General features: G+C 35.8%; 2 pseudogenes; both read left to right on the plus strand.

The window, feature by feature from the left end:
* Nucleotides 1–678: 678 nt before the first annotated feature.
* Nucleotides 679–3,061, plus strand: LOC130048737 (uncharacterized; annotated as a pseudogene).
* A 961-nt stretch (nucleotides 3,062–4,022) lies between these two features.
* Nucleotides 4,023–5,974, plus strand: LOC130048420 (uncharacterized; annotated as a pseudogene).
* Nucleotides 5,975–14,283: the final 8,309 nt, after the last annotated feature.

A 14,283-nucleotide genomic window follows, 5' to 3' on the forward strand; every position in this document is an offset into this window, starting at 1 on the left:
AGAATACAAAATAGAAAGTTGGGCAAATACGGACCTCTGGATATATCAGAGGTGGGATCAAGTGCCTTGGGGGACTAAACATCCCCTGTCGACCGGTCACACCTTGACATTGATACATGCATAATAGCTTTAAAATATTTCTTTCGGAGAGGACAATTTTCTGCTCAGCAAAGGTTTATTGGTGAAGTTTGAGCCTAGTAAAGCAACGGGAAGAGGAATGTGCTTCAGACAAGGATTTCACACAGAGAAGTTACTTCACCTTTGACCCTTGATCTAGAAAATTGTTTCATGACACAGCACATCATCCACCCATGTACACTCTGTGGGTGAAGTTTGAACCCGACTGGGCTAAGGGTAGAGAAAATATGCTGCAGACAAAGATCTTACAAAGATAAGTTTATCTACAGTGATGTTTTATCATTAAGGTCACAGTACACCCATCTTCGCTAGCCAAGGGTTTTCGGTCCACTCCGCTCCCCATTAACCCTTGGCCGATCGAGCTATCTAAAAGTTGGCAATTTTTAGAGAAACGCGATTGGACTCAATTAGCATGGATCGACCAATCAGCGACCGCGTTACAAAAATGACGTATGGGCGCCTCTGTGTTCGGAATCTTTCTAGACTCTTGAATTAGTATAACGAAAGTACCATGTAAATAACGTTCCGAATCATGTATAAATGGCGGCTTTTGACAACAGCACATGCTGTGTTTGTTTTAATGAAATATCTCCGAAACAACGACGAGTCATTAATTCACCAGCCTTTTAAGTCTTACAACAACTACAAGAGGTGTTGCAAAGGATTTTGTCAGACGATGATAAGTATGTCTGTACGTTTTGTTTCGCTAAATTAAATCGTTTGTCAAAAATTGACTACGATTTAAAGAATAAATTGGATACACTTAAAAAGGAAAAGGATGAACTTCTGAAAAAACTACGTGAAAAATTAACAATTTCACAGAAGAGACATATAATTCATAGTCCTACCCCTCGTAAATTAAAGAAATGCCAAGTTTTGCGCATACCTTCAAAACTGACACCAGGTTTATGCAGACCTTTGGTGCCACAGGATGCACCAAAAACTACAAAAAGAAGAAGGCTGTTCTTCCGAGACCCTCCTGTAGACAGTGTTAGGGTAAGTGGGATATATGAAATTATTTTAAGGTATTATACAATATGTATCACTTGCATTTAATAAAGTTAAGATAATAAACATGAAAAATAAGATCATTTTAAAGCATAGAAGATACACACATATCATAAGAACACACATCAGTGCTGTAGTCACTACATATCTATATATTCATATCATTATATGATATCAGTAATATATTTGGAGAGCTCGGAGTCCTTACCCCTCCCCCCACACACCCACACACACACTTTTATTGCACATGCAGTCCTATTTTGAACACAAGTGATTTTAAAGATGTTAAAAGTAAAATATGTACTATGTTTTAGATAGCATATCGGAGCAAGTCCCTTGGAGTGAGGGCAGGAATTGTGAATGGGCAATGGAAAAGTGTAGTCAAATCTATTCTTAGGGGTGAAAAAAGCAAAACTCTTGCGAAAAAGATATTTGCTTTGGATTCCATAAAGAAGGATATGTGCCTCTTGGTGAATGAATTGGCTGCTAAAAAAATCAAAGAACATTTGTAAACCAAATAGTAAATCTGTTCTTCGTCAAGTGTCTGGGGAGGATTTGTGCAAAGTTGATGTTGAAAAATTCACACAAGAATTGAAGACTAAATGTTCTGTACTGCATGGTCTCTTAGATAGCATTATGGGGGATTCCATGGTGTTAAGACAAGGTGTTGCAGCAGCAGTAGTCCTTTTCACAAGGAACAATCACTTGTCTGGTATTCATCATGCAGTTGGTCAAATTCTTGACCAAGGTGGCGCAACTGATGAGGTAAAAAAAAATCTAAATTATGATGTGAAGGTCAGAATAAAAGTCTTCATATCTTATACCAGTGTCATTGAATCTGTCTAATTCTTAAAGGCGTTCATAATTTAACATCATATATATTAATCAAGAATGCTATAAATTACTGAGTGAGTAAAATTTGTTATGATACCGCTTACCCATAATGTGATAGTACTTTTTGTTTATCTTTACGAATATGTATTAAGCTCGATAGCTAAATATTGGAATGAAATGATGCTTATTTTTTATTTACAATAGACTATTCAGTTGTTAAACAACATGGGCTTGACAGTGGGGCCTAAAACGGTGTACTAGAAAAAAGTTGCATTACAAGAAGTCCAGATGAAAAAAGTTCAGGATACAGTATTGCAACAGAAGCTAGAAGAAGGAAAACTACACCTGTCAAGCAAGGTAAGTTGACATAAAAGTTTAACTACATGTATATACAGGAACATGTCAATGGTATGTATGTGGTTTTAAAGTTTTAAATGTTATTCAATATTAATGTCAGAAGTTACCAGTAGAGATCATTGGTGATAATTTTGATTGGACAAAACGACCAACAAGCATGACAAAAACAAATCAAGTCCAAAGCTACCATTGGTTTCTGCTGCTTGGTGTACAACGGCGCTTTGTGGATTCCAACCTACCTGATGATAATCCCAAAGCAGGGATCCAAAGCATCCCTACCAGTGATTTTGTTCCAAGGAGAGTCGAGTGTAACAGTTTACAAAATGACATGATCTATCACATCATCAAAACTGCAACAAGGTATATTCCCGCTTTGAAAGAACTACAGAAATGTGTACCTTCATATGTAAAGCATCCATACCTTGAAGAGAGTTACAAAAAGTCAAAGTATTTAATTCTAGACTTGTTAGATAAAAGTCAAAATAAAGCAGACGATATGATATCAATATTAGAGCATGTTCATGAGAATTACATTAGCCACACAGAAGGTGAGAATCCACATGTAATCAATAAGAAAGTTTTCGGTGGAGATGTCCTTACAAATGAGAGGGCATATTCAGCCCAGCTTGCAATGCTTAATTCTGCCAATGATTTTGAGCAATTGAAGGGAGTGATTCATAGGCCTGAAGGATTTCATAGGATGATGAATCTCCTAGGGGTATAACTGTTGTTCAAAGTTGCTGTTTCTTTTCGAGTTGGGTTTTGTAGGTCACATGAGCTATCAGCTCATGTGAGCTCTTCTGATTAATTTTTGTCAAATCGTCTGTCTGTTAATAAACATTTAACATTAATGTTAAGTCTACCATTCTGTGATTTGTTTTTATTTTTTTGGAATTTGAAAGCAAATAATTGGAGAAAATACCTGCTTTTTAGCATTGGGAATGGTGTTTTATTTTAGCTCCTCACATACCTTAAACTACCCTGGCACCATTGCATGATTAGACCAAAAATAAAAATGGATTTCTTTGCTGTACTCTGACCGACCTGTCAAATTTGCTCTCGCCCGATCATTTTTTCCAGCAATTTTAATCTTTTTTCGGTTCCCTTGAAAATAGAAAATTCTCCTTATTTTAAAAGAAAATATTAGCAATTTCATGACGGTAAAAAAAAAAACTACCTACCAACCCACCTTAAAAAACGTGGGTCCGAGTACATCAAACAAAAAATGTTTTTAATGATGGCCTTAGTCATTTTTAAAAACTTATGCATGCATCTTAAGGTAGTGTATATTAGATTCAAGCTTGTTTAATTTAGCTAGTTGTTCATTTTAGGTAGTTTACCATTCAAATTTCTACTGATCAGATTAACTTCAGTCCATTTGATGAATTTCAAAGCTGTATCATGCATGGCATCTAGTTTTTGTTGAGAGGGGGATGGGGGGGGGTATGTATCTGTAATCAAACGACCTAAAGTTTTTCCTTCTTTCGTTAAACTTAATATATGGCATCTAAATGAAATCAAAATTTGGTTCTTGTTTTTCTATATCTTTTGATGTGTGAAGTTTAGTGATGAATTTAAAAATGCACATAAAATGAATTCAAAATCGTCATTACTATTTTTTTCAATATTAGATGTATTTTATTAGGGGATTTATGCCACTTTCTATAACTGCAAGTCAGCAAGAGATGAGGGATCCTTAATTCAGTTGCGAAATAAGTTAAACCGTAGAGATGTACATGGACATGATGCAGTCACAGAAAGATTCAGGTAATACTCACATTAATGATTCTACTCAGGTATGTCATAGAATCAGTTGGTTGTTTAATCAGTGCATGTGTTTATAGATTGCTTAGTTTGATTAAAAGAAGGTTAATTCTAGTATGTAATAAATATGTCAGTTTCAAGGTCAGTCCACTCTGGACATAGAAAGATATTGTTCAATTAATGTCTGAAATTATTTTGGCACTACTATTAATTAAATGATACATACATGTAGGTAGAGCCCTTTTAAATTCCAATTTTTGCACCAGGAAAAGGGGGGATACATTTTTCTAAATTCAAGTCATAAATTAATTTACTCCGAATATGAAAAATATTCATTGTTATCTTTAAATCTCTTTGTTTGATGGAGATTTAACTTAGTATTGTGATTGTTCCTGAAGTATATAACCCATATTTTTCACCACAATTACAGACATTCTCAATCTAAATTTGTAAATCTTTATGTTGCCACATGGAGAGAAGGGGGACATGTTTCTTAAAAAATATGTTCCTCATACATGTATGTTTTTTCATTTGATAGGACACATTATGCTTTTGTTGATGATGTATTAGATGGATACATCTGTAGTGCTTTCATGAACTTCTTTGGAATGGAGGAGTTGGGCTCCTCTCCTACAAAGAACAAGCCACCACCTCTCATTTCGACATGGACGGATGGCCCCAAGCTAAGATGGCTTGTATCAATAGTGCAACAAATTCTAGAAAATTACGTTAAGAAAGGTAATTACAATAACAAGTAATTATAGTCAAGAAAGTTGTAGCAAACATAATTTTGAATAGGGTTTTCTCCGTCTGTTTGTTTCTCAAGAACCACTGGGCCAGAAAAGTTCAAATCTACTTGGCAGATTTCTGAAATAGTCCAATTTTCTGATATAGTTCAGATTCATGTTTGTAAAAATAATGACCCATGGGGGTAGTTTGGGGCCACAACAGGGGATCCAAGTTTTACATTGTAATATATTGGGAAAATCTTTAAATCTGTCATATCTAAATTATGAGTATTCTTTGGTTTGATTTAGTGGAGTCAGAGGGATACAACATGGAAGAAATGGACAATAAAAGTGCACAGCTCCAAGCCTGCTTTAATGCTGCAGATGGCCTGTATGAATGTGAATGCCACAAAACCTATAAAACCCTTGGTAATTTTAAACGGCATTTACAAAAAAATCACAATTGGAACTTTCCTGAAAAAGACAAAAGTGCCACTTCCAGTCCAAAGGATGGTGCTGCAGAAGCTAGATATTCCTTCATGAAGTGTTCCTTGATCCTCCGAGACACTTATGATGCATATCAGATGGCTGATGGGGACAGGATATTCCGCAATGCCAAGTTTGAAATGCTTCTTGCTGATGCGTTTCACCATACTAAATATCGCTTGTGGCTTTGGTGAGTCCTTGCTTATGAGAAAGCACTTCTTAAACCTCGACAAGCTTTTGAATATAAATGGAACTGTTGCTCAAATACAAATGGGGGGATTGGGAAAAATGTGCCAAATGATTTACTGGTTGAGATGAATGTCAAGTCAATCAAACAAAAACTGCGTACTCAAGGACCTAATGTAACATATCAGAGTACTAGAGTTATTGCACTGTCCAGTCAGATTCAAAATGACATAAAACAAAACATTGTACAGCAATGTGATACACATTTTGGTGTCACCCGGCCAACTGCTAATAAATTGACAGACATTGAAATGATTACAAAAGAAGTACTGAATGGAGATTTAATGAAAACTATTCAAGGTCGAGAGGGAGTGTTTTCTGATTTTGTTGACCCATTCGACAAAATTGTTCCAGCAGAATTGCACAAGAAGATTAGTGCCCAAAAGCTAAGGGCTGAACGTGAACTTATTTGAGAAACAGTTGCAGATGTTGCACATGTACAAACTAATTTATTAAGTTACATGAACCAAATGTTTAAGGAAGCTCACCATCATATGATTTGTGCTTAATATTTCGGATAATATGTCACAAGTTATAGATTTAGATATACACAGGTGTTAAGACACCTTTATCTACTACACATGAATCATTTTATAAGCATGTTCTTAAAAATATCTGGGCAGCATTTAGTCATTGTTGGGTCAGTCTGGCCTCGTATCTACTAAACCTTTCATCAGAAATTGATCTTGTATTTTCTCAAGAAGTTTCGGACTAAGGCCTCTTAAGGTCATTTTACAAAGGTCAAGGTCATTTATACCTTATGTATGAAAAATAGCCTCATTTTAACAGTTATTAATCGTTCTACAACTCTCAGACAAATGTCACCCTTGTCATTTTGTAAGGGCAATGGCACTCTGAACATATTATCTTATAGAACTTTTAGATCTTTAGTTGTTATTGATCTTGTATTACAATCTATTATGCGCATAACCTTCAGACTTGAAGGTCTCGTATAAGGAAAAGGTTTTTTTCAGCTGTGTTTGAAGAGGCATTGATTACTTTGAATCACACAAATATATAAAAGGCATTTAGACAAAGATCACTTTGTTAAGGGTCAAGGTCAGTCATAATATAAACGGATGAGGCCGGAAAAACCGAGGCCCCGTGTGACAGCAGGTATGGTACGATAAGGATCCTTCCCTGCTCAAAGATCATAAGCGCCGAACATAGGCCTAAATGTTGTAGATTTCACTTATCACTGCAATGATGACGTCTCCATATGAGTTAAAAATTCACGAACGGGACGTTAAACAATGTAAAATCAATCAATACATTATTTCATTTATATGACATTGTAACAGTTCGCCAATATCTGAGTATCATTTTGTAACAAGCAAGAAAATATATACTGTTTACTATATGATATGATCTATTTTTTCTACTTTAATGCTTTGATTCAATGGTTGCCCCTTGTTTATAATTGAAAAATCTAAATATTTCTGAGTTTCGGTTAGTTCATTTCAACTGTTTTGAAGATCCGATAAATCTTTTTTTCTCATTGCCATCGTTGTTTTGAAGATTTTAGCCGTAGAAATAGAAGATTTAGAAAATATCAACAATTAGCTTTTTCAATTTTCATTCATTTTATGTAGAAACATTAGCATATCTTACCTGAGTCTTTTGGATATTCACATCATGCATCAAATCACAGTGACATTTCCTCTATAAAATCTCTTATTTGCAAAACACCCCACCTTTTCATCGTTCAAAAAAAATTCCCCAAAAATGATATGAAATCATTAAGATCTTCTATCACTCTTCCGATGGTGAAATCATACTTCCCACGAGGAATTTGAACGAGCCGTTAAATATAATTTTGGTGTAATGAGCCACAATGTCTTTCCCACAAGTCAGAGTTTGACAATTTTACAATATATGCACTTTACCTGCCGTTGACACGATAATCGATATGAACATGATATCGCAAAAGCGACAAGTAAATATCTCTATCTCGAAGTACGAGGGACTTCAAAAACACTTTGATATATTCGGGGGTTCGAGATATCCAAAATTGATTTTGAATATTTTTTTGAAGGAGGATATTTGATGCATAGCATGAAATTTGCATTATAAACAACAACCCGCTTGCCGTTTCTTATAGTTTAATGCAAGTTGATAAATCAATATTGTGGTTTTTCAAAGACAAACATTTCGGTGAGTTTTTTTTTTATATCTATAAACATCCCATTGAATTCACAATGTGTTTCAAAATTAAGATGATCGTGCAAATGTGTATGCTTACTTTACTAATGCCCAGACTCAACTGGGATGTAGCTATTGCTTTGTAGTGAATAGCGTAAGAAACAAAAAAGACGAATTTTTAAAAAGAACTTTTAAATGTTTATTAAATAAATTTTCGTGTTTTCTCTGTTCTAGTTTTAATGATGAAGCGTGTATTAATAAATGCATTATCGTTAATATGAACATTACCTTCAAACACACTTCGACAATTTTGTGCGTTTATCTATCCCACATGTTAATGATCTAGCGTGCATCATTCAAAACACCATTCTTGGAATCGGGTGTGTTAGTTCATAATTGGTGGTGGACGGATTCCGTAACGTTGGAAAACTTCACCAATCACCCAAGCTGTTGAACCAATTATTGTGGCCTGGATCTACTCGGAAACGGCGAGCGTGGATTAGCGGTCTTTAATTATAATTTGTGTAACCGCGGGAGTGAATGTTTGACTTAACGACACCAAGTATGGTAAGCAGAGCGGAAAATTGACTGCACTTCGAGATAAACCAGGTGAATTTAGAGCATGGTACCTTGCAAATACATGCACCTCGACATAAGAGGGGGAATTGAGATTACCGTGTTCGCAGGCGCGTCGGCAAGTTTTTGACATTGTGGCGTCGAACTGGATTTTTTTTAAAAAAAAAGCGGGGGGGGGGGAGGTAATGTATTTTAGCTAGTATGTACATATATTCACCAACACCCCCATATTTTCCTAATATATATCTTTCCATCTATAAAAAAAAATTGCAATATTTGTCTTCAATTCAAACATTTTATAACTTAAGTAATATCAAGGAAGTTGGGTGGAAGTTAAACACATTAAACTCATTTTTATCAAATTATATAAATGTACATTGATTCATTGAACAGTTCAGAAACGTCCAAAAATAAGTTCTCGTCCATCCCGCTCTGAGACAAACTCGTCAGCGACTTCTGATATGTCCATTTTATCCGTAGCTTACCTGTGGGTGTGTAGAATCATCAAGTGATTAAGCCTCTCCTGTGTCATAGTCGCACGAAGATAGGTCTTGACTCGGGGCAGTGCAGAGAATGTCCGCTCACTTGTGGTATTAGTGGCTTGCATCACTAAAATGAGTCTTAAGAGAGTTACAATCTCCGAGAACAGACATTTGGTAGCTGGAGGCATTTCAGACACTAACTTTACCAAATACAAAATAGACACAACACTAGTTGATGAATTGTTCAAGCTGTTTCTCGCGAATGATGTGAATGTTTCCAGCTGCGACGATAGAATTGTCTGGTCCAAATCATCACAGTAAAATTTTATCACGAAGTCCAGCTCTTCTGTGTATGTCTTGTCACCACGCACAGACTTCAAAAGAACGTGCTCTAGATGGCGGTACACTTGGTAGCCCGGCTGGTCAAAAGGATCCTTCACACAGTTGACTACTAAATCTAATGCCTCAAAATACTGATGTCTATAGAGGTCTTTTTCTGATGCTGCAATCACTGGAGGGGCGTTTCCTGTTTCAAAGCGCTTCAGCATTTTTCTTCGCCTTGGCAAAGTTGGCTCATTGACATCTAGATCATCAAGTTTGTTGTTGAGAGATTCCCAGAAAGTATTGAAGGACTCTTCCTTTCGCATTTCACTGAGCGATGGCAACGAAAGTTCGGTTATGTGTTGGCCCTCAGCAGCTGATAATTCTTTAGTCTGCATCGTTCGATCAATTAATGAAGCATAACTAATACCCTATTTTTAATTATTGCGTACACACGTCGGGCCCATGTACCTACTTCACCTTTTTCTTTACTATTCTATTTCTTGGGCAAAATTATTGGGGCGGCGATCGCCGCCCCTGTCGCCCCTTTGCCGACGCCCCTGGTTCGAAATATCCGTTTTTTTTAATCATTTACATAGGGAAAACGGCCGGGACCGGTGGTAGACTTCGACTCAATAAGGGTATTCGAGATGAACCATATTCCAGATACAGATGTTTTACTATATATTTGTAATCGATATTAACATGATATCGCAAAAGCGACAGGTAAATATATTGGTATATAAGAAACTGCCTATTGCACATTCATAGCTAGTCATCGTTTGAGATACCTCCATGATATACCCGTAATGATGAACATAACTGACGCATACCAATCACTTGTGGACCCATTTGGAGGAGAAAAATCATTTGTTAAACCAGTTCTTGGCTTCATCGTTGGAAGTGCCATCATCCTCAATATTACTGGCATGGTCTTTATGTTCAAAGACAAGACATACCCAATGTACCGTGTTCACGACAATTTCAGTGAAGGAAATTTTCCTTGACTTCATGTACATATTTCTGGTGTTTTGGAGAGGAAAAACTGAATACATGTGTTTAGTGGGAAATCTTTTATTCTCGGTTGGTCGACACAATATTTTCACTCACCTTATTTACGTATGCGTTGAAAGATTTGCGCACTCAAGCTCTCTCGTAAAAAAAAAAAATCTTTTCAAAGATGACAAAGCTGAATTATCGGATGATATTCCTTGGATGTTCGATCATATTTTCCTTTGTTCTGTTCATGCCATTCTACATTATGTATGGTAAGGGTGAAACCAAGTCATGCGGTGTAGAAGCGATATTTTATCCAAATACGCGTGTAGTTCTCGGTTACATACGAACAATATTTTCTATTGAGATTTTAGTGATATGTTTTATTTACTTCTGCATAGAAAAGGAGATACGAACTCTCATCAACCCGGTTGATAATTCATCATCTCAACGACAGAGAGTAACAAACATTTGCATCCAACCTTTATCTAAAGAAACATCTAGTCCTGTGCACACAGTTACAACTACGCAAGGGGCGTCGAACATTGCTGTTGATTCGGAAGAAAATATTGAGGCTTGTTCATCAAATCAAAAAGCACCGCCTACAGGTATCACGAACAATCTATCAAGGGTGAAAGAAGAAAGAATACAAATACCACAAAGTGGAACGCAAAGTAATGCTGGCTCAAAGTGGAAGCTTCGAGCATTTAAAATGGTGAGATACACCATACTGAGTACTCTCATTCCCTCCATCCCAATGATTGTCACACAGATTGTAGGATATATTAGTCCAGACTTACTAAACGAAAAGGTAGATATTTAAAATAAATATTTAAATACAGTTATTTCCTTATGTAACGTTGTCCATGCAATGTGCTTTCCGTTGATGTTTATTGTGACTATAAAAAGCTGAACTGTTGATTTGGTCACATGGTGGACTGGAAAAATATCCGAGTTTGAGATGATTAATGAGCCAAGAATTGAGAGGATGGAACAGAATTTCAGCTTATTTGTCTATCTATGAATCCTCTATCTCTCTATCAAAATGCAGTCACAGAATTTAGGTAAAGAACATACACACAAAGAAGTCTTCTTAGACACAGTTTTGTGCAATGTTAGACGGGGAAGTTAATCAGACTATATGGACAGTGTTAAACTGTCAATAAAATCTAAAAGAAATCTGATAGTTCTGTAGACGTTATAAAAAGTATTGATGCAATTAATGAAACGTTTATTTTATGATTTAGACTTTTTCATTGTGTAATATAGGTACGTCGTAATTTATTTATCGTTACATGTATGTGGTTTCTATTGTATAAATTCATTAAGATAACAGTCTTGTCTTTGGATCGTCGGCGGGTATTGGTTTGAAGTATGCAAATATCCCTGTTCAGTTAATCTAACGACAATGGTCAGACATTTAAATCAATGTATATGCACATAGAAGCACACATTTCAAAGAAAAGTAAAGATAAGGAACAGTGATCAATCTTATAAATCATATAAAGAATCCAAAATTAAATGTAGGCCAAACACGGACTCCTTAACACATCAAAGGTGTGATTAGGTGCCTAGGAGGAGTAAGCATTCCCTGTTAACCAATCACGCCCACGGAGAGCCCTCTATCTTGGTCAGTTAAACGGTGTAATCCATAGTCAAAATCAGTTTGCCTAGAATGGCTTAACTGTTGGTATGAAACACGTCTGACAGCTTTTGGCCTAATGACAGGTTGTATTGGCAACCTAGATCGTTATAAAGACCATCGAATCTGCAAAATGCTGACTAGCTGTATTTTCAAATAATATCACCATAACAATGATGGAATTTGAAAAATGATCACTTCAAGCTTAAAACTAAAAGCCTTGATTTAAGAATTGATCATTATTAGAATTTTTTTTGTTGTGTATCAAATCAGTTGATAGTCATTTACACCATATGCAGGTGATAATGGAATATTGCTACATAAATATGGGAATTTGACGATGGAGAAGCTGAAGTCATCTCGTTTGTCATCAAGTTCAGTTGTTAGTTTGTCGTAGACATCTGTGTTAAAAAAATCTAAATATGAAGCAGACATGGAATACTCTGTGGTGTCTCTCATTTCAAGTTCACTGGGATACAGACAGCTTATAGGAGCTATGAAATTGATCGCTGTTCGTTGTCTTCGCCTTTCATATATTAAATCAAGATATCAATGAATGTGACCATTGGTAATAGATAAAACGTTGTTGATATATCTCAAAGCCCAGTTGGATATTTTGGTCATCTCATGTAGAAGCTTTACAATGAATTCTGCTTCATATGAATATTAAAACAGGTCGGCTGATAAAAGAGCATAGTTTGTGCCCATGGAAATTCCAACAAAATGTTGGAAGTCTTGATTATCGATATTGTAAATGAGGAAATCAAGCCTAAAAATGGAAGATAACGAACAGTGATCACTCTTATAACTCCTATAAGAAATACAAAATTAATAGTTGGGCAAAGACAGATCCTTGGATATACCAGGGATGGAATCAGTTGCTTAGAAGGAGTAAGCAGCCCCTGTCGACCGGTCACACCCGCCGTGAACCCTTTACTTTGATCAGGCAAACGGAGTAATCCATAGTCACTTATTGAATCTAAACTTCATAGTACCTGTTTGTAGAATCAGATTGTGTCTAACAAAGTAATCTTCAAATGAGAATCCTAAACCTTTGTGTTTAAAAGTTTAAAAGATTCAATATTGGAAAAGAAAGTAGCTTGTAAATGTTTGTTATATTTCGACGTTAATTTGCCTTTTTATGTAATTCTAACAAGAGCACCACAAACGGTACAACATACGCCCGTTACACCTTCAGTGCAATATCTGTATCCATGATGAGAAAATCCAGTAAACTAATTGACCTACTATTAGCCCAAAGTATGTGCACCAATCAAGTTAAAATATGAACTGATTATGTATTTCTCCGAAAAGGAATTTGTGACAAAATGTCAAGGTAATAGCTGTTTCAATAACGAAAAGAAATATGGAAAACGAAAAGCTTTTTCTTTTAAGTGATGCTACAACCCTAATCTTTGACTTTGAAAACCAATAGGCATCCTTCGATTGACATAAGGTGTATATATGCAAAATTTACTGGTCCTAGGCCCAACAGGTCGGTCTGTATCCTGCCTACAAGGTTTTGAAGAACAGTTGGCATGAGAAATATGTGTATCAAGTTTGATAGTCATATCCCTAATAGTTCGGTCTATATTCTGCCTATTTCCCTATTAACTGATACAAACTGATACAAACTTAACCTTTGATCTCTGACCTTGTAAAACAATTGGCATCTTTCTGTCATCATGATAATTAAATATATTAAGTTGTAAGTTCCCAGTTCTAATGGTTCGATCTGTATTCTGCCAATAATACTTTCATATCAACTGATACTACGACCTTGACCTTTGACCTTGACGAACAATAACTATCTTTCTCTCATCATGGTGATTAAATTTACCAAGTTGTAAGATTCTAGCTCCAATGATTCGATCTATATTCTGCCTACAAGGGTTTTCCATTAACAAATACTACGACCTTGACCTTTGACCGCTGACCTTAAAAAACAATTGGCATATTCCTCTTATCATGGTGACCAAATTTACCTAGTTGTAAGATCATGGAGCTTACAGTTCATTTTGCATTTTGCTTACAAAGTCTGGGTAGACAGACGGACAGACGGACGACGCTATACCATAGTCTTTGACGGGCGAATAAAAATGTATGCATGTTGTACATACATGCATGTACCTACTACGTTTTGGGTTATTTTTACGATGTGAATGTCGACAAAATATGGAGCATTTAAAATATATGCCAAGAAATATGTATGTAAAATACTGTAAATTCATCGATATTATGAAGGTATGTTCATTTCATTCATTGACAAGAAACCTTTTAAAGAAAACTCTAGAATATCAGTGTAATATGTATAACACTGAGACGATTTCCTGTTTAGATTTTTAATTATCATTCTAACTGAAAGCGGTAGGATTCTAGCAATAATTTTAATAACCCTTGGGTGTAGGTAGATCAATGTTTAAAACCTGCGGTAGTGTTTTATTTCTCATTTTCTATCAAGGTACAATCGTGATATATTTATAACAACCGTGATCTGACATCAAATCGAAGCGCATGTTTGCCATGTTGTAACTGATAGAAAATGTTCTCTTGTAAACACCCA

Source organism: Ostrea edulis, chromosome 7 (assembly GCF_947568905.1).
Source record: "Ostrea edulis chromosome 7, xbOstEdul1.1, whole genome shotgun sequence".
Taxonomy (NCBI): Eukaryota; Metazoa; Mollusca; class Bivalvia; order Ostreida; family Ostreidae; genus Ostrea; species Ostrea edulis.